This window comes from Caretta caretta, chromosome 28, assembly GCF_965140235.1.
Source record: "Caretta caretta isolate rCarCar2 chromosome 28, rCarCar1.hap1, whole genome shotgun sequence".
In the NCBI taxonomy this organism is placed as follows: domain Eukaryota; kingdom Metazoa; phylum Chordata; order Testudines; family Cheloniidae; genus Caretta; species Caretta caretta.
The window spans coordinates 5,197,032-5,218,093 of NC_134233.1; the positions used below are offsets into that span (position 1 = coordinate 5,197,032).

The 21,062-nt window shown below is 49.3% G+C and overlaps 1 non-coding gene across 3 annotated transcripts; it reads left to right on the forward strand.

Moving 5' to 3' along the window:
* Positions 1 to 393: 393 nt before the first annotated feature.
* On the forward strand, positions 394 to 18,849 carry LOC125629805 (uncharacterized). Of its 3 annotated transcripts, none has more exons than XR_012666228.1 (5): positions 394 to 646; positions 3,630 to 3,664; positions 4,479 to 4,587; positions 9,774 to 9,834; positions 10,044 to 13,195. It is a non-coding gene; the product is annotated as an uncharacterized LOC125629805 (transcript). The 3 variants fall into 3 exon arrangements; XR_012666229.1 differs by lacking the exon at positions 394 to 646 and adding an exon at positions 18,708 to 18,849 and having other exon boundaries at positions 3,553 to 3,664; positions 10,044 to 10,112; XR_012666227.1 differs by lacking the exon at positions 394 to 646 and having other exon boundaries at positions 3,553 to 3,664.
* Positions 18,850 to 21,062: the final 2,213 nt, after the last annotated feature.

The following is a 21,062-nucleotide window of genomic DNA, read 5'->3' on the forward strand; positions in this document are numbered from 1 at the left end:
CAGACAACCATGTCTGCCCTTCACTCCATGTCCCAGCCAGCCCCAAACTGAAACTCCCTCCAGCCTCTCCTCCTCTGGGTTTTGTTCCTTTCCCCGTGCCAGGAGGTCACCTGATTCCCTTGTTCTCCAATCCTTTAGCTCTCACCTTGCAGGGGAGAAGGGCCCAGGCCATCAGTGGCCAGGAAACAGGGTGTTGGCAATTCTCTGTGTCCAGACTCCTGCACACACCTGCCCTCTAGGGCTCTGCAGTGATCATACAGCCTTATCCCACCACCTAGATCCTTAAGAACTGCATAGGGGAAACTGAGGCACCCCCACACTATTCAGAGGAAACATTAAGAACAGTCCCACATCGTCACATCAGCGCCCCCCCCCCCCCCCAACTTGTCTAGGATTTTCTCGGTGGTAGGCATCAGACACGGTGATGGCACTGAACTTCCGATATCCACACAGAACCGGATCGACCCGTCCTTCTTGGGGACCAGCACCATGGGAGAGGCCCAGGGGCTGGAGGACGGCTGGATCACCCCTAAAGCCAGCATGTCTCCAACCTCTCTCTCCAGATCCTGGGCTGTTTTCCTAGTGACCCTGAATGGGGACACCTGATGGGAAGATTGGCTCCTGTTTCCACCCGGTGAACAGCCAGGTTAGTGAGCCCAGGCCGGCTGGAGAACAGCTGCCGATGTGAAGGCAGCACCTCTCTGATCTCAGCCTGCTGGGCAGGGGTTAGCTGGTCTGAGAGGAGAATTGATTCCAGCCAGGGGTCAGCCCCCACCTCAGGGAGGAGTCCCACCAGGGGATCCTCTCCCTTCTCCTCCCACTGACCACACCCAGCCAGCCCCAACTTCTCCCTGTCCCAGTATGGCTTCATCATGTTGACATGGTGCACCCAGTGGCGGTGTGCCCGGATGGACAGTTCCACTACATATTTCACTTCATTTACCTGTCTGATGACCTTGAAGGGGCCGTCCCAGGCAGCTTGCAGCTTGTGCTTCCTCATGGGGATGTGAAGTATCCCCTGGTCCCTGGTAGCCTAGAAGCAGGCACGTGCTGAGCGGTCGTACCAGACCTTCTGCTTCCTCTGTGCCCTGGCTAGGTTTCCCCTGGCCAAGCCCATGAGCTCCGCGAGCTTTTCCAGAAAGGTCAGTACATACTCCATCGGGGGAGGCCTTCCCCCCGCACTCGTCCCTCATCAAGTCGAAGGGTCTCCTCACCCTCCTCCTATACAACAACTCGAAAGGGGAAAACCCTGTGGATTCCTGGGGCACTTCCCTGTATGTGAACAGCAGGTGGGGTAAATACTTCTCCCAGTCCTGTGGGTGCTGGTCCATAAAGGTTTTCAGCATCATCTTTAGGGTCCCGTTGAACCTCTCCCCCAGCCCGTTGGACTGAGGGTGACACGCCGAGGCCCAGGTGTGTCGGACCCCACACTTCTCCCACAAGCACTGGAGCAGGGTTGACATGAAGTTGGACCTCTGGTCTGTAAGGACCTCCTTGGGGAACCCCACTCTGCTGAAAATGGTGAGCAGCGCGTCTGCCACGGTGTCTGCCTCCATAGACGACATGGCCACTGCCTCGGGGTAGCGCATAGCGAAATCTACCACCACCAGAATCTATTTCTTCCCCGACCGGGTTGCCCTGCTAAGGGGCCCCACTATGTCCATGGCCACCCTCTGGAAAGGCTCCTCTATGATGGGCAGAGGTCTCAGAGCTGCTTTACACTTATCCTGGCCCTTCCCCACCCTCTGGCAGGAGTCCCAGGCCCTGCAATACTGTTGGACGGCGTCAAAGGCCCCGGGCCACTAAAAGTTCTGCAGCAGCCTCTGCCTGGTGCGCCAGATGCCCTGAAAGGGGAATGTTGTGGTGGTACCTCTGGGGGACCACCAATTGCCTCCTGGCTTTCCAAGGTTCAGTTGGCCCTGAACCAGCCCATTCCTGGTACAGGAATCCCTTCTCCCACAGGAATCTCTCCCAGCGGTCCTCCCCCTGGGATCCTGCACCATTGTGGCCAGCAAGGGCCCTCAGCTTCTCTAAGGAGGGATCCTCCTGCAGCTCCATCCAGTCTCCCTCCTGCCCCCTATCTGCTGTTCACAAACTCATCCACTAGTGCCCCTGCACTGCGCAGATCTTTAGCCTTCCGGTCCACTAACCACATCTTCAGGTCTGGAGGGCAGATGTCATACAGCTGCCCCAACCCGACCGGGTTACACACCTCCGCTGCGGTCGTGGCCCCTCTGCCCTTCCCCCACCTATGGAGATCTTCCCCCAGCAGATTGGTGACCTCCTTGTAAGTGACACCTGGGGTCTTGCGTACACCCCGGAATTGTTTCCTGTACGCCTCGGGGCTCAGTTCAAACTTCAGCAGCAAAGCCTGTTTGAACAGGTCATAGTCCCCCATCTCAATACCATCCATTTGGCTGAATGGCTCTATGGCCTTGGGATCCAGCAGGGGGGTCAGATAGTGTCATAACCATACAGCTCAGGGTAGCCTAGAATTCCTTCTTACCTAGTGTTGGCCCATTCCCAGCTACTGGCAAACAGAGCCTAGGTACACTTCAGAGCTTGGTTTTGCATCCCTGCTCATCCTGACTAATTCATGAACTTATCTAGTTCTTTTTTAAACCCTGTTATAGTCTTGGTTTTCACAACTTCCTCTGGCAAGGAGTTCCACAGGTTGACTGTGCATTGTGTGAAGAAATACTTCCTTTTGTTTGTTTTAAACCTGTTGCCTATTAATTTCATTTGATGACCTCTAGTTCTTGTGTTATGAGAAGCAGAAATAACACTTCCTTAGTTACTTTCACCCCCTTAGTCATCTCTTTTCCAAGCTGAAAAGTCCCAGTCTTCTCTCTTCTTATAAGGAAGCTGTTCCATACCCCTAATAATATTTGTTGCCCCTTTCTGTATCTTTTCCATTTCCAAGATATCTTTTTGAGATGGGGCGACCACATCTGCACACAGTATTCAAGATAGGAATGTAGTGTGGATTTATATAGAGGCAATATGATATTAATTCTGCTTATGCTCAAATAAATTGGTTAGTCTCTAAGGTGCCACAAGTACTCCTTTTCTTTCTGTTAATGTTGCATTTGTTTAATCACTGTACAGTGCCTAGCACAACAGATCTTTGTCCATGACTAGGGCTCCTGGGCACTATGCTAATACAAATAAATAACAACAATGATGATGCAGAATAGACCTGAGCTCTCCCTCCTGTAGCTGGGCTGGCTCTGCAGAGTTAAGATGAGCAAAATGCTACAAATCCTCCCCCTTCTCATTTTTGTCACGATCCTCACAGCTCTGATTCCAATACACACACACAGAGCAGGCCAGCTAAGGAGATGCCATTTTTAGCCAGTCACCTTTCAGAGCAAAAGCACATCATGGGACTGAAGGGACAACTTGCCGGCGGGGTAGCAAACATATTTTCTGATGGGCAACCAAATCTGAGACTCAGGTTGACTCTAGACTCTGCAGTTCTTTAAATTCTGTCTTATTTAAACTTATAATCTTGGGGGGAAGGATTTGTTTAGATGACTGATGCATTCAAATTGTGTGAATTGCAGTGAAGACAGGAGAGAATCTAACTCTTTGCGTTTTTTGTTTGTTTGTTTTAACGAAAACATCAGGAACAAAGTTCTTCATACAGATCATGAGCCACAAGGTAGGTGTAAACGTGTTGACCTCTCAGGCAGGTGGAGGGGCTCAGGATGGAGTATTACTTTGAGTGTGTATAAGAAAAGATAACTGAGCTCCCCAAATACACGGCTTAATTTTTCTTGGGAACTGGTTCTTTGAATCCTCTTCAATGTATTGGGAAAAGAGGATGTTTCAGACAAAAATCTGTGGATTTTAGTATCTTGGAGGAAACCTTTTCTCTGTGGAGCACAAGAATACGTGGTTCCCGGTACCCTACATTATACGTGGGCCCCCAAGAATAACCTTGTATCCTATGTTTGCACAGCGTAGCTGTAAAGTCTACCACTTGCTGTAGTGCAGTTGATCTTTGACACTTAATAGCTGTGATGGATAAATTGAAATAACTTTAAAGTTATTTCCAGTGCCTTGAAGTTGAAGCTAGAAAAATGCAGAATGGAAATAAGGTTTATTTTTAACAGTGAGGATAACTAACCACTGGAAAAATTACTAACTGTTGTAGATTCTCCATCAAATTTTAGAAAGACATCCAATTTTGATTTCAAAAAGATCTGCTCTAGATCAAATGGGAATTAATTCATGGCAGTCCTATGCCTTGTGTTCTACAGAAGGTCAGCCTAGATCAGTAGTTTTCAATTTTTCTTCATTTGAGGACTCCTAAAAATTTTTGAATGGAGGTGCAGGACCCCTTTGGAAATCCTACACATAGTCTGTGGACCCCCAGGGGTCTGCAGGTGACAGGTTAAAAACCACTCCTAGATTATCATAATTGTCTCTTCTGGCCTTAGAAATCTGTGAATCTCCTCATTTTTCGTCTGTAGGGTTGATATTTTTAGGAGGAGAGTGACACTCAGAGACTGGCTGAAAGGGTCCTCCAACAAAGCTTCAGTTCTTTCAGCATCAGTAAAATGGATTTAGAAGGCAACTATGGTAAGTGTTTCTTTGCTGGCTTCTAATATTCATGCAGGGAACTGGACTAGATGACCTCTCGAGGTCCCTTCCAGTCCCACAATTCTCTGTTTCTATTCATGGTTCCTGCAAAGATACAGTGAGAGACCGCTTAGATCTTTGAAAGTATGAAAATATCTTAAACTTGGTTAAAGGAGGGAGTGGAGTAACTTTCCGCTATAGGCATTAAGTTTGGTGAATATATGCTTCTGTGTATTAGAGCACTGGCCACTGCTGTAGGGGCATTGGCACCATTTTTATAGTGGAGGTGCTCAAAGCCACTGAACAAAACTAAATGCACTATATGAGGGAAACCACTTCAAGCAAGAGGGCTCTGCCACACCCCCAGCACTCCTAGTTCCAGTACCTCGGCATGGCTGGAAGACAGGATACAGGATACACAACACATTAGCTGAGAAGGGCAATGCGAAAAAGAGACTCCAAGTGGGGAGCAGCGACCTGTGAGGAGAACTGCTCAGGGAGTGACCTCACCCCTGCACAGGATGGCAATGCCCGGTGGGAGGCAGCGAGGTGTCAACTTGCTCCTGTGCACGAGGTTTGTGCCTTCGGCTGCAAGCTAGATGCAAAGGAGGATGCTCCAGAAGGCCAACAGCCTTAGTGAGAGCTGGTGTCGGGCAAAGGAGGGAATTCAACGCCCCAATAAAGCAGCCCCCACACTGGGCAGATCAGCCACAAGACAACTGTGAGATGGACGCTGACTGCATCCCCAGAGGGGCTGACAGCATTGCATGCCGCTGTTCAGACAGAAGGGGGAGTTGGCCACAGACAGGCTTCTGAAGGCAGGAGATCTGCCACCCTCCTTAGCTGGCATTCCCAGAAGCACTGGTATCCGGCTTGGCATTCATTCTGCCATTTTCTCTTTTCAATTCGTTGCCAAGTACACTTTGCCCTGGTGACTGGCCCCAGCAGAATGGGCACTGCCAGATGCTCCCCATCAGGAACCAGCATCCGCCCTTCCAGCAGCAGCAGGAGCAGGAAATGCAGCTGCAGCAGGGTGTAAAGGCCGGGCTCCTGCTGAGAGCTGCGCAGGGCGTCTGGGTGGGAAGTGCCAGGCATGTCTCTCGCATAGCAAAGGAGGCAGCGTGTCCACACCAGCTGTGAGCAGCAGCCCGAATACCCAGGCTCTGCTCTCGCCTGGCCGTCAGTGCGTCCGCATTGCTGCCCATGCACTAGGACACAGGGGGCCTGGCACAGCCAAGCTGGGCTCCTCACACACAGGCGCCCCTAGGTTAGCTCCGCGGGCTGCACGAGTGCCCGTTCCCGAGCACGTTTTCTGGCCCTGGACCCACAGCAGAGCTCGGCAGCAGCACTGGTGTGATGCTGGCAGTCAGGCAGCTCGCCGGTATGGTGGGCACCTGTTATTAATACTCGGCCTTTCATCGGAGACGCCACGGCCACCGCAAACCCGCTACTGGGTGCAGCTCTGCCAGACCTGGCCCAAAGCAACACGCTCAAGGGGGAGAGTTAGCAGTGGACACAGGGGAGCAGCCTCTCGACTCTCACCTCTCAGGCTCTGGCCTTCAATCCCCTTCTGCCCCACCATTACTCAGGGTAACAGATTCCCTCCCAGGCTCAGGGAATCCTGGCCTTTCATGCACATTGCCCCTACAAAGGCAGGTGAACAGCCAGGCCTTCTCTGGAACCATGTAGGTCAAACCAGATAAGACACAGGGGGTTGTGGAGCACCATCTCCCCTGGTGGGCAGGGGACCAGGACTCCAGGTTGTCATGCTCAGCTCTGCCACCAACTCCCTCTGTGACTTTGGGAGAGTCATTTGGCCTCTCTGTGCCTCAGTTTCACAACCTACAAAACATGCCTAATACAAATCCGGGGAAGCGTGCTTTATGGGTCAGCTCCCAGGCAGGAGAGGGGAGAGCCGCATTGAGAAGGCCGGAGGTTGTCGTTCTCTGCAGCAGAATCACAGGGCACAGCAGGGGCTTAGCACTCTCTAGGCCTACAGGACTCAGACCGGGGGTCATGCTGGCGTGTCTGAGAGCTGACGATGATCAGGAGCCACATGGCTCAGAGAAGCACAGAGATCTCATGGACCAGTTTCCAACTGGCCAGGCTGCGCCTTCACTCTCAGAGCCATGAGCCAGGCCCACTGTGTCACTAAGGCAGGGGTGGGCAAACTTTTTGGCCCGAGGGCCACATGGGGTTGTAAAATGGTATGGAGGGCCCGGTAGGGAAGGCTGGGCCTCCCCAAATAGCATGGTCCCCACCCTTATCCACCCCCTCCCACTTCCCGCCCCCTGACTGCCCCCCTCAGAATCCCCGAACCATCCAACCCCCTGCTCCCTGTCCCCTGACCGCCCCCTCCGGAGACCCCCGCACCCTAACTGCCCCCGGGACCCCAACCCCCCCACTCCCTGTCCCCTATCCACACCCCGGGGGAGGGGAGGCAGCGGGGGAGGGGCTGGGGATTGGACAGGACGGTCCTGCGGGCCAGACGTCGTTTGCCCACGTCCTGTCCGGCCGCCTGAGCTCCCGGCCGGGGAGCGAACCCCGGTCCCTCCCCCGCAGCCGCTCGCCCTCTGCCCGCTGCTCCTGCCATGGAGCGTTGCAGCGGCGGGACCGGCTCCGGCGAGCGGGGGGCGGGATTGGATGAGGGGCAGGGGTTTGCGGAGAGAGTCAGGGAGCCGGGGGCGTTGGATGGGGGGAGGGCGGTCGGGGGAGGGGCCGGGGCTCGCCTCCTTGGCCGGGAGCTCAGGCGGGCCGGACAGGCCGGTCCCGCGGGCCCTAATTTGCGCGTGTTGGTCGCAGGCCGGGACTCAGAAGTGAGGGTTCCGGGTGCAGGGGGAATGGGACTGTGCAGGGGGTCCAGATGAAGGTGGTTGGGGGTCAGCAGGGGAGGCTGGGTGCTGAGGACTCAGCATGAGGGTCCAGGTGCTGGGGGGTTCAGTGGGATGGGGGGCTCATTTGGGATGGTCCAGGTGCAGGGGGCTAGTCAGAGCATGGGTCTGGATGCAGGGAGGGGAACTCAGCACAGATCCAGATGCAGAGGGGACTCTGTGGGGGTAGGTCTGGATGCAGGGGGTCTCCATCCCTGCTGAAGGCAGCAGAGAAGTGAGGGTGTCAATCCTGCAATGCCCCAAGAGCAGCCTTGCAACACTCCCCCATCCCCTTTTGGGTTGGGGCCCCCACTATTACAACAGCCTGAAATTTCAGGGGTAAACTTCCGAAAACGTGAAATTGTCTTATTTTCAAATCCTATGGCCATGAAATTGACCAGAATGGACTGTGAATTTGGTAGGGCCCTAGTAATAACAGAAAGTTTATCGCTGCTCTACTCAGTCTCATAGTGTGCTCCATCGCAAACGTGACAAAACCCAATACAAGAATACCCCACCAATTATGGGTTTTGCTCACAAGAGTGAAACAAGCCTAATCGAGGAAAGCATACACTCATGCCCACACAGCCGTCTCAAATAGATAGATTACTCTGCGCTTCACCCCACATGTAGTGAAGGTTGCCAGACATGTTCCATCCAAGGCCTAGCTGCAATTCAGCAAAGGATAAAATAATACCATGTGTAAAGCACTGAAATCCTTCTGGATAAAAGGCACCAGATGATCATAAAGTGTTATCAAGAGTCACAACCACACATCTAATAACCAGAGGACTAAACCTACTAACCAGAGTTTGCTTCAAATGATTCCTTTCCTACTCAGTGGAGTCCAAGGGCTGTGCTATGGTGGGAATGCCAAATCCCACCCCTTTTACTTCACTACTGGTGGAGGAGAAGGGCTTCCTGCTCAGGTGTTGTCCCTGAATGTTATTTGAGACTCACACATTTTTCTGTTAGACTTGGCTACAAAGTGCCTCTTTAATTTGATGGTTTCCCAGTCTGCTGAGAAGAATGGAAACCGTCTTCTCTCCAAGACACAAACCCATCCCTGCTGTCTAGTTAGAGGGAACCAATACCATTCTCTCCATCCGTCCATCCCCATTCTCTCCCATCCCTATCAGCTGCTTCTTCCCTTCTCTCTGAGTTTTCTTTTTCAGGCTATAGATACATTACAGCTCAGTGCAGATGGACAGAGTCCCTGCGTGTTTCTGGAGAGGCTCAGCCCTGGCACTGTGTCAGGGTCGGGTGCAGCCTCACCTCTGAGTCCATGTCTCAGGGGAGGCGGGGGGCTTCAGGGTGATCTCCCACCTCCATACAGCCAGTGCACGACTCTTGCCCCTGTTGCTGCACCCGCCCTGCAAAGGTGTGGGGATGACACAAACAGCTGTGGGGAAGCCGTGGGAGCCTTGGCCAGGACTGCCATTTAGGGAGGGTGGAGGGGCACCCCCATCTCGAGTTCCATACCAGAGGCCTGTTCGTGGCACATAGTCGGAGCTCTTACCTGCTGCGCCATGCAGGTGCCCTCCTCCAGCTCCTGTGGTCTATTTCCTCCACTGCACTAGGGTGTCTGGGGGTGGGCAGGCAAGGAAGAGGTCAGTCGAGGGGTGGGGGTGGGGAAGCACAGGGGCCCTGGGGATGGGGGAGGGAGAGAAGCAGAGAGTCCCCAGTGGTGGGACAGCTTCGGAAAAATCTAGAGAAATTCTGCTCCTAGGTTTGATATTGTTTTATCATCTATTTAGTATGAACATTTAATTGCATGGCATGGCTTGGGCTTTTTGGCAAGCAGCATATGGAATGCTTAAACCTTGATTATGTATCTTAGATTATCCTTACAATTGGATGTCTCTGAAGACCTTAGATTGAACTGCTACTGTACATAAGAGAGCCATGATAAGTGCATCTTTTGCTCCACTTTCCACATTTTAAAATGTGTCTAGATTAGGAAAAATTGTCAGGGTTAGGTAAACCTCATGTAGATGCAAGGGTGTAGTTTGTGGGGTGGGAGGGTTGCCCCTCCTCCCCAAACTGCAGGCCTCGACAGTTGTGGAATTTGCGCATCCCCCTCCCCCCATGCAGAGTCCTGTTGGCCTGACTGAAGCTGGCCCCCCAAATGTAGAAGTCAAACTATGCCTATGTGTAGACCTTTTACCTCCAGTGAGCTGGTTGCGGTTGATTGCCAGGTACTCCTAGAATTAACCCACTAAAAATTCTACCAACGTTACCAGCAAATGAAAAGGATATCAGTTCAATCCCATGGTATTCTTATATTCTAGCATTGATTAAATCCTTTTGTTTCAGATCAGCCCAAATGAAATTGAAAGATTTTCAGATTTCCCATTGTCAAACAAAACACTGAAAGGTAAGTACACCAACAGTTCTTCGGAAAGTATTGGAATAAAAGACCAATTTTCATCAGTCTTCTTCATTGGCTGTTTCAGGAGTTTTTGTTTTTAAATATCAGAGTTCCAAGATAATGTTGCCACCTGCAGTATTTTTCCTTATGGGAAAATGTATCATTATCCAAGGCAAAAAGTAAGAATCTTTTTTTTTTTCTCTCCCAAATACTAGGTTTGCAAGAAGCACAGTATCGCATGGTTACTGAGATACAGAGGCAGACCATAGGCTTATCGTTGCAAGGTAAAGATGTACTTGGAGCGGCAAAGACTGGATCAGGCAAAACCTTGGCATTTATTATCCCAGCAAGTAACTGACCTTCTCATTGGAAGCTTGAGCTTACGTAAAGTGAAGGTATTGGACAGTAAACAGCATATTTTGGTTCACCTGGGCCAGGAGGAGACGTATAATTTGACTGTAATATTTGTTCACGTAAAGCTAGGAGAGACTGACGTACGTATTGCTGTCTGAGGTTTTGTAAGATGGCCTGGGTATATTTTTGTCTCTAGAAATGTTTTGACACTTTGATATCTTGTTCTGACATTTTTATTAAGACTGATTTTTTTTCAAAAAAGTTTTTTCTTGATAGTCCTTTACCCATATAGTTGTCTGCTAAAATTATTTAAAACTGAATGTCTGTATGGAATAAGTGTAAAATTGATCAAGGAACCTCTTTACAATTAATCTTCACTAAATATGTAATACATTGTTCATTGTAGGTTAGGCTAGAGTTCATGAAAATGGTTTGCAAAATAGACTGAAAATTGGCTCACAACCAATATTCCTTATAGGATAAAAGTTCCTAGTGGTTCAGCTGGAAAGTTAGGCTTTGCATTTATTTTCTTTAGTATTCTAGAAAGGGATTTTTCAAGTTGGCATCTAAATTGTTTCCTCAATCAATGGTGATCAGGTTGGGAGGGCTTAATTTGGTTTTAAATTATGAGATTAGTGATGAGCATTCAATGTAGATTATTAGTTTAGGGCCCAATCCACTTCCATTAAAGTCAATGACAAAAGAGTGGGAACAGAAATGGGTATTTAGGCAAGCTCTCAGAAACCGGAATGTGCTTTATGCTAGATCTCATTCATGCTGATTCGGAAATAAATGTCTAAGTTTTGGAAGGGGGTGGGGGGAAACAATCTTCTGCATACTGTAGAAAGGAAAATGAGGTTGCTTAATTTATATCAGTAACTGAGAACTAGAGCTCTTGAAACAATTGTATGCATTTTGAGGTCCACGCATTTAAAGGGATTTGTAGAGAAGGGGCCTAGTGATAACTGGGACTTAGTGTCATATAGAAGGAGGTTAGAAAACAAGTTTTGTTCTCCTGTGTGGCTGTGGAAATCACCATGAGTAGGGGTATCACGTCAGCTCTGGTGAAATCCTTTTGTTGTACAGCTGAACACAACAATTTGACAGCGTGTGAATCTGTAATAGCAGAAGTGGACCTGCATCATGGCTGTTGTACCTTTAGTTGGAGTGCTCTGTTTCAGCCATGGTACTGCCTTGTAGGTGTGCGCCCAGTACTGCTAAGGGCATTCTACACCCAAAAATGAAAAATTCTGCGCACAATATTTTAAAATTCTGCAAATTTTATTTGTTAATTAAATGTGGAGGCTCCAGCATGGCATTGGAGAGCACAAGCCACTGGCTGCACAGAGGTGGGAGATCATTGTGCAGCCGCCTCCTCCCCCCCCCCGCCCCCAGGGGACACGGACTCACCGGTGAGGCTGTACCCAACCCTGACACAATGCAAGGATTGGGTCTGCCCCAGAAACACCCCAGAGTCCTGCCCCACCATGCCAGGTGCACCAGGTGTGGACAGGGAGGCTCACAAGGCGGGATCCGAGTTGGAAGGAATCCAACTGTGGGGTGAGGGAGTTCTGTGTGGGGCAATCTGGGAGCTGGCAGCTCAGTGGGTGATCTGGATGCCCAGGAGCTTGTTGGGGGTTCTGGCTGCAAAGGAAATGGGATTCTGCATTGGGGGTCCAGGTGAAGGTAGTTGGGGCTCAGTGGAGGGAGGGGGTTGGGTTGCGGGGAGATTGAGCTCAGCAGGGGGGTCTGACTGTGAGGGGATGTCCAGATGCTGGAGGAGTGGGGATCAGTGAGTTAGATACAATTGTTGTTATTGGGTCTCTGCATGAGAATAAAATATATGCATAGACTGTAACCCAGTTCTTCCTCTCCTTGAATTTGAGCCTGCTATGGTGTCGTTATCCTGGGTTTGTGGCATCACACGATTGTCATGGAAAAGCAAATGGAGTAAATTCAGCATTATTGCGTAACGGCAGCTTCTAGCAGGACTCCTGAGAGTTTTCTCAGTATTAAGTGACTTGCCTGAAATGGGTCAGGCTGTGTGTGCCCGCCTTTTCCCCCACGAGTACGACGGGATGACTTGTCTCACACCGGTGCTCTTGGGAATGCTTCTAAAGCACTCTGGAGACTGAAGCAGCTGGACTAGTGTTCCTAAAAAGGGTAAAGGAAATGGGATTTAATTCTTATCCTGCTGAGATCACTTTCCGGTGCACAAAGGGGGCCTTGTCAGAGAGCCGCTTTTCAATGAGACGTTTTCTGCGGTCGGCTCGTGGTAGAGGCAGCGTGAATAGAGCTTAGCGGAATACTGGGGATAGAAGGCCTGTTTCTTGGCTGAGAAACTGTACCCTCTGCTCTACGACTGACTACCCCTTGACTTCACCACACCTTTGTCGGGATCTCCTTTCAGATGAATTCTCCCAGGGCCTGGGTGTATTTAAGGCTTTGCTGAAGTTTCAAGGGAAGGCTGATAAGAACCAGTCTTCAGCTATTTTTGCTGGCAGAGTGGTGATTTGAAGAGAGCACTTTCCTTCTGTAGGAAAAGCTTTACAGGCAGTGGCGTAGCTAGGACAGGGAAACTGGGCGGGCAATGACGGGGCGGTTGGGGATAGGGAGACCTGCCTCCCCCACCATCTCCAGCCGTCCTTCACTGCTCAGCAGGCACCTGACCATGAGGCTGCCTGGGGGAGGGCGGGGGTGTACCTTGCAGGGGCAGGGCTGGAGACCAGGGCAGCAGCACGTGGCGCTGGCAGGAGCGGGACGCGGATGGACACCGACCCGGTGTTGGGAGTCCCAGCCTGTGGATTCGGGGGGCTCCAGCCCCGATCTGGGTGGGCCTGGATGCTAAGTGGGTGGGCCGCAGCCCACTCAGGCCCACCCATGGCTACAGCCCTGTCAGGTGCTTGCTGACTCCTAATCTAACGCACAGATTAACGGTAAAACTGCCCTGCATTAGGGTTTCATTGTGGGGGAATCTGCCAAGTTCTTCGAGTGCTTGCTCATGTCGATTCCAAGTAGGTGTGCGTAAGCCGCGTGCACAGTCATCGGAAGGTTTTTCCCCAAGCAGTACCCGTCGGGTCAGCTGTGGAGCCCCCGGAGCTGCGCCTTCATGGCGGTGTATATAGGTCCCTGCCGACCCGCCACCTCTTCAATTCGTTCTTCCTGCCTGTGACGGTCGTTGGAGCTGTGTGTCTCTCTTGCCTCCGCAAACAGTTTCCCCAGTGATGGGACTTTCTGTTAACCTGTAAATAGTTAATTAGTTAGGGTTAGTTTTCAGTAATTAGTTCAATAGAAGTGGGGGGTTCCCCCAACCCCAATTCCCTCCCCTCTTGGGGTTCGGCACATGCCTCCATCCCAAGAGTTTAAGCCGTGCGGGACCTGCTATAAGCTCATGTCAATGGGCGACCCCCACGACTCCTGCCTAAAGTGTCTGGGGGAAGCACATCAAACAGGTCGCTTCAAGATCTGCAAAGTTCTCCGCCCGAGAACAAAGAAAGAAAGGGACTTCAGGCTCAAAGAACTCCTTATGGAGGCAGCCCTCCGTCCCCTGCCGGCTCTGGGCGCGCAGGACTTGGCATTAAGCACCTCTGTGCGCAGCGCTCTGGCCTCTGTTAGAGAAACTACGGCTCGCACTCACCGGTGCCACCGAAGCAGCACAAGAAGATGACTAGAGGGCGCTCACCCATGGTCAGAGCACTGGGTCTGACAGCATAAGCGGTCTGCGTCCTGCGCAGGGATCAGCACTGTCGACTTTGGGCCTGCAGAGGGATCCGTCAAGTCTGGTGCCACTGGACCCTCCTGCTAGAGAGAGCCAGGTGGAGGAGCAGGAGCTCCCTTCCATCCTAGACACGTTTGAGGTGGCCAGGGACTTGATTGCTAGGGGGAGGGATAGCTCAGTGGTTTGAGCATTGGCCTGCTAAACCCAGGGTTGTGAGTTCAATCCCTGAGGGGGCCATTTAGGGATCTGGGGCACAAATTGGGGATTGGTCCTGCTTTGAGCAGCGGGTTGGACTAGATACCTCCTGCGGTCCCTTCCAACCCTGATATTCTATGATTCTATGATGGCACCGCAGTTTCCCACCAGGCAAGATAGACCTCCGGCCCCACAAGGCACGGCGCCGTCCAGAAGCAAGCCCATGATGATGAAGCTCTGCTCGCCTTCCCCACGGCACCATCCTCCGACACTATCCTGCTTGGACCACCCTGCCAGATTGGCTGAAGAAGTTAGCTGCCTGGTTCTTAAACTCAGCAGCAGCAGTCGCTCGCTGGGTGCTCAGTGATTCTCTGCCTCCCTGGGCTCAGCTCTTGCCAAGCCCTGCTTTTGCTCTGCTCCTCCACAGCTTCAGCCCAGATCCTGTCCTACACCCAGCCTTGCTCCTTCCTCAGAACAAGCCCTGCTCCCTTCTTCCCTGGCCCCGGTGATCCGGTTCTGACCCTTGGCTCTGATTCCTGACTCCGACTCTCTCTTGATTCTCGAGTGACCAGATATCCCAATTTGATAGGAACAGTCCTGATCTGGGGGTCTTTTTCTTATATAGGTTCCTATTACCCCCCACCCCCATCCCGATTTTTCACATTTGCTGTCTGGTCACCCTACTTGATTCTTGGCTCTGGCATTTGGATTCTGACTCTAGTTCTAATCTTTGGACCTGCTTCTTGGTTTTGGCCCTGTCTCAATCCCTGCTTTTGGCATTTGGACACTCACCACTAGGTATGACTCCCACTCTGACCACTAGGCCTGACCGCCTACAACCCGGTCTCCTGGCATGTGTTCAGTCTGGTTTGTGGTTTAACCATCTGGTGAGTTCCATGTAACCTTGTGCATGTCTTTGTGAGGAAACCAAGTATCACCAATAATCAGTGCATGTTACTGCACAGCGGTTCTCAAACTGTGGGTCGGGATCCCTTTTTAATAGGGTCGCCAGGGCTGGAGTTAGACTTGCCTGGGCCCAGGGCTGAAGCCCAAGCCTGAGCCCTGGGCAGCAGGGCTGAGACTTGGGCTTCAGCCCTGGGATCAGGTTACAGCTCCCCCCGCCCCCTGCCTGGGCCTGAAGCCCTTGGGTTTTGACTTTGGCCCCTTCTGGCCCGGGGGAGCTAGGGCTTGGGCGGGCTCAGGGTTTGGTTCTCCCTCCTGGGGTCGCGAAGTAATTTTTGTTGTCAGAAGGGGGTCGTGGTGCAATGAAGTTGGAGAACCCCTGTTAGAGCAAGTTCTTATCTTTCTCTATTATCGTTTGCCATCCTAATGCCATGTGGGAAGTAGTTTTGTTTTGCTGTATGGGGGTGGCTTGCTGCATCAGGGCCTCTAGTGGGTGGAGCACGTACGGGCTCTGGCTGGGAGTTCAGATGTGGGAGTTCAGTGGGGACACTGGGGCATGGCCACTAGGTAACTCGAGGGGATGGAAGACCACGAGTGTCGATGAGGCCCCCTCGCACTAGGTCCAGGTGTCCTTCCCCCCCCCCCGCCCGCCTGGAAGCACTCGCAGCAGCTCTGCATACTAGGCCCAAGTGTCCTTGGCCCCCGCGCCTGGAGGCACTCGCAGCAGTTATGCTGAGGATCTGCAACAATATGTTGCAGAGTCAGACTGCCTGAAATTAAACAAGGCCAAACAGGGCAGATATGGAAGAACAATGCTGAATAAAGCAGCTTTATGTATAGTTTAACAAATGATACAGAGAACAAGGGCACTAGCTGGGAACTGGATTGGCTGGCTATATGGATACTTAGGGCAGCTTGCTATTGGATAGGTATGCTGGGAAAAAGGATGTATAAAAGCCTGTGTAACTTCCTGCTCTGGGTGCAGGATTGGAGATTCTATTCTCCCTGTACCTTTTTGCAGCTGCAAATAAACTTTTCTGCTTCTCCACCCCGTTGTGATTATTGGGTGTAGCACAGCGGGTAGCGAACCAACCTCAGCTGTTGATTAGCCTCTCGGCACTGGGTGCCGGCAACAATAACAATTATCAAAAAGTGTCATGTTTTCTCTAGTGACGTGCTAACATATTTTGCCACCAGGATAAATCTGGACTCATTCTAATGAATTACCACAGATTTACATTGGTGTAACTGAAATTATGCATTCAATATCCTGTTTCAGGTTAGTAAAAATAAAAGAGTGCTGTGGGTTTTGCGGACATGTACAAGATACAAATTTATAAAAACAACATGAAAACAGGTAGTTATGCTGGGGAAAGGGGAAGCCTTATTGAAGCTGGTGGGCATGCCAGTTGTCCTTCATTCAGGATCAATGTAAAAACAATCAAGCTCTTTTGTGGAACAGATGGCTGACTTAATAGAAGTCACCATCAAGTAAAGTTGGACTAGGAGTTGAGCCATACAGTGGAAGGGGCTTTCACTAGGGTCTGAATGCAAATGCAGGGAGATGGGGTTCGGGCGGGGGGGAGGAAGAGAGGGAGTGTGACACCGCAGAAGCACAAAGGAGCCCCAGAGAAGTATTTGTAGTGTGATCTCAGAAAAAGTTGAGAGAGAGAGAGAGAGAGAGAGCACGTGCGCTTTAGGGTAGACTGCTGGATAGAAAGAGGCTTGGAATTGTGAGCCAAGAAACTATTCCTGCTGTCGTTAGGGAAATAGAACTTTGTGTACATTCTTTGTAAATAGCAGGATTGTGTCAAAAAAATACCTGACTCCATCACCCATTTCTCCCCCAATGGAAACAACTCACAAGACCCAAAATATTCACTAATTACTCATGTCAAAAGGGATAACAATATTGTGAATTCTTTTCTTTTCCTGTTCTTCGATAAAGAATAGACCAGCTTCAGTAAAGACCCATAAACACTGAAAATACTGTTTTGTTCTCTCAGAGCTAGCTCTCAGTAGATCTAGAAAATAAGAGTGTTTGTTGTTACACAATCCTTAGAATTCAATTATTTGCACAAATCATTTTAATTTTCCTCTGATTAGGATTTAAAAATAAGCAATTAGATATTCTGTATAGTGTTTAGGAAATTTGTAGGATTAATATCAGCATGTATTCTGTATACATGGCTTTACCATATATGCAACCTCACATCTACACTTGTAAGAGGACCACATTTCCTGAAGCAGTTTCACACCACTTCAAGCTAGGACAGTTTTAAGTTACTTTATGTTTCAAATGTGAATGGTGTCCGCTGTGTCAATTAATTTTTTAAAATTATGACCATGATCTAAGATGCACATTTTCAGAATTTTCTTACATCATATGCTGGGATGAATAAGGCTGCTTTCCTGAACTGCGGTCCATATTTGGAACTGTCTTTATAGTTTAGACTCAACCACCCTTCTTATACAGTTTGGAAGTTGTTCGATAATCCCTTGGGACCAGATTTACTCTTCTTTACACAGATTTGGGCCCTAGTCGGGGAGCGACATACTCATGTAACCGAGGAGCAGAATTTGGCCCTCATATGGGTTCAGTCTCTCAGTTAGGCCTGTCTTTTTATCTTATCTATTGATATAGCATCCATCCCGAGAGTAGAAGAGCAGCTGTCCCATTTCAGACGAGATACATCAATACCTATATTGATTGTTCACAATGTTTTTATCTTTGTTGTACTGTTCCTTTTGAGAAATAAGAAAATAGAGTAAAAGTAAAATGTACTTTTTCTCCCAAATCTATGTGCCATTCCTGATCTTGATTGAACAGGGGAGAGCGTCTTTCCTCTTGATTAAGAATCCAGCTGAGACAACTACCCCAGCCCCACACATTCTACAAGGGAATCCAAAGTCAGAGCAGTGGCGTTCAGTGAAGGGTAGCTGCTCTCTTTGAACATCCTGATAGATGAAATAAAGGACTGGGGGTCATCATGAAAAGTACCTTAAATGGGAGCTCAATCCCCAAAGCTATGATTGCCGAATCAGGAAAAAACAAGAAAGTATGTCGTCTCAGGGATTGGCATATTCAAGTTTACAAGAGAGACGATAAAGACTGGCCATGACGTAGAAAAATCAAAATTCAAGTTTGCCAGTAAGAAAAGAGCCTGAGTAATAGTCAGCTAAAGAATGGAAGGGACCAGTTTACCCAGGAAGTTACAAGAGCCTTTATTAAAATGGAGAGCTACTTTTGTCCTTCTGTCTGCTTGCTTCTGGCAAAGGTTGACTCCGGAATAGAGGGGGAATCTCTTGGGGTCCAGCAACTCTGCTGGCTTGGGAAAGTGTGCACTGCATCACCCACTCCTCCCAGTGTGAGACAATCTCTGTGCCTCTGTTTCGACGGTTCAAAACCCTTAAAAATATCTTTCTTTACAGCTCAATACAGAAATTGCCAGAACCTAGTTCTGTACTTTTTTCTTTAAAAACAAACAATGAAATGGGGATGTTTGCACGACAATGATATGAACTGTATTTTTATATCTTTAGACGCCCAACAAATACATAAAAATCTGCATGAAAATAACAATTAGTAAGTTTGCAAAACTGAGCAATGGAAAGTTCAGAAATGCCAGGATTCAGGGAGTCTGAGTACTGTGCACGTGCATTTTGACACAGTCTTTGAATTGCATAATGGTAGTATTTTTTTCCACAGGCCCCTCATTCAGTGACCATTGAAGTGTTGTTTGTTGCTTGCCTTCTGACACTGTGTACATACTTCTGCAACGTGAACACATCAAGTCAGGTTCCAGGTCGCAGTCCTTCTCTTCCAGGGGCTCAGTGGCCAGGGCCCAGTATATCTAAAATATCAGGTAAATCCCTGGGATTAGGGCTGTGGCTGACAGGGCCTATTTCTCAGGCACCATGAAGTGTTCTACTATAAGGATGAGGCTTGTCTGTGCAGTAGATAGAGCTTTCTCAGGGGACAGTCTGTGCCAGGAGAACAAACTCCCATGTCATTGCGAGGCTATTAGAGAGACAAGGTGGGGGAGGGATAGGGTGACCAGATAGTGAGTATGAAAAATCGTGATGGGGGTGGGGTGGGATTGATAGGCACCTAAACCCCGAATATCTGGACTGTCCCTATAAACTTAGGACATCTGGTCACCCTAGCTGAGGTAATATCTTCTGTTGGACCAACTTCTGTTGGTGAAAGAAATAACCTTTCAAGGACCTGAAGGAGAACTCTGTGCACTCCTTTCACCAACAGAAGTTAGTCCAATAAAAGATATTACCATGACAGATGTGAGTCATATTATTAATGTACTAGAGGAAGCTACTCAGATACTTCATTGATGAGAACAGTAGAAAAACCTAGATAGAATAAAGTGAAGGAGAAAGAGAGAGCCTCTTTCTGAGATTATCCTTTTCCTTCTCCCTAATGATCCTATTTGCTAACAAAGATATACATTCTTAGTGCTGTGGTGGCTTTGTGCAGAAGTGTGAATTGTCTCCTCATTGGTCATTTTGGTCAAGTGCCAACGAGAGGTTACCTTGAGCTTCTAAACCCTTTACAGGTGAGAGGATTTTTCCTCTGGCCAGGAGGGATTTTAAAGGGGTTTACCCTTCCCTTTATATTTATGACAAATGCATATTTTTTTATTTACCAGCTTTGTTTTCTTGCATCCTCAGTCATTTTGGGCCTTGTACATAATGTGTATAAATGGAATATTTATCATCCTCTCTGATTGTAATGTGTTTTAAGTGATGGTATATTGTCAAGCTGCATTCAGTATGGGTTAATCTGTTGATCCTCATTAGTGAGAGAAGTGTATGAATTACGAGCCCAAGCAGGATCCCGCTGCTCATTGCTGCAGCTCAACTTGCACTGCTGCAGAACACTATTTGCGTGTGTGCACAAGGCTTGTGTTGCGAAAACCTTGCCCCCTGTAAATACACTCAAAGTCAACCTCTGATCCAGCTCTTGTCAAATGCAGCCAGTTAACATCACAGTGACCACGGGTGTAAAGCTGTGGCCTCCTCCTTTTGAGGGTCTACTGTTGCCCAAGTTCTAAGTCAAGCTGTGGCAGTGTTGGGGTGATGAGGTGCTAATTTATGAGCTCCTTGATGCCTGCACAGTGTTTGTCATGGTTTTGCCACACATACTCTTGTTCTGTTCTTGATCTTAATTTGTTCTGTGGCATGACATAGTTCATGGTGTTACTTGTCACATGCTGAACACTCTTCCCATCACTGGTCCATCCGTAGTGGACTTATATGTGGATGCCTTGCCCGGATGGTAACAGCTGCAATGAGCAAGCATTCTTACAATTAATTACCTGTGCTCCTACCTGATGCTGCATTTTTGAAAGGCCCGACTTTATGGAGCCAGGTGTAGACTGTGAGGGGTGCAGAACACCAGCACAGAGACAGGCAAACTCTCTGTGCTGACCATGCCCTTAGCTTCTTGCAGAGCGGCCTGCTGTTTATGTACTAAAAATGGAGTAGGCCTCAACTGTGTGCCACTGGATACTTTCCATCTTGTGCAAATGTACGAGTCCCCAGTTTACACAATGGCATGGAACAGGGGCTGAGTCACATCAGACCCTGACTCAGGAAGAAAGTTCCCGAAATAGGAAGCACTATATTAGTTATCTGCTGGTACCTGGTCAAAGGGGGCTGTTTGCTTGCTTTATTATCCACTTGTCTGTTTGTTGTGCTGTTAAGATGTGTTAATTAATTAATGACAGTTAAGGACCATCTTGTTCTCTGTTTGTACAGGTCCTAGCACAATGGGATCCTGCTCTCTGACTGGGACTGTGAGGCAGTACTGCAATACAAATAATCACATGCTGATCTCCAGAAATATTTTTATAGCGTGGCCATCCCCACTAGCTTAAGAGATTAGTCACGGTAAATGGAAGTATGTGAACCTGACATCTGCAGTTTAACTCAGTCCCCTTGTCTCCTGCACTGAGTGTTCTTTCTGCTCAATACACACTCAATGGTAGGCATGCCCACAGAATAGGGTTATGAAGATGGGTCTCTGGGAGGCTTTGACTTCCTCTAC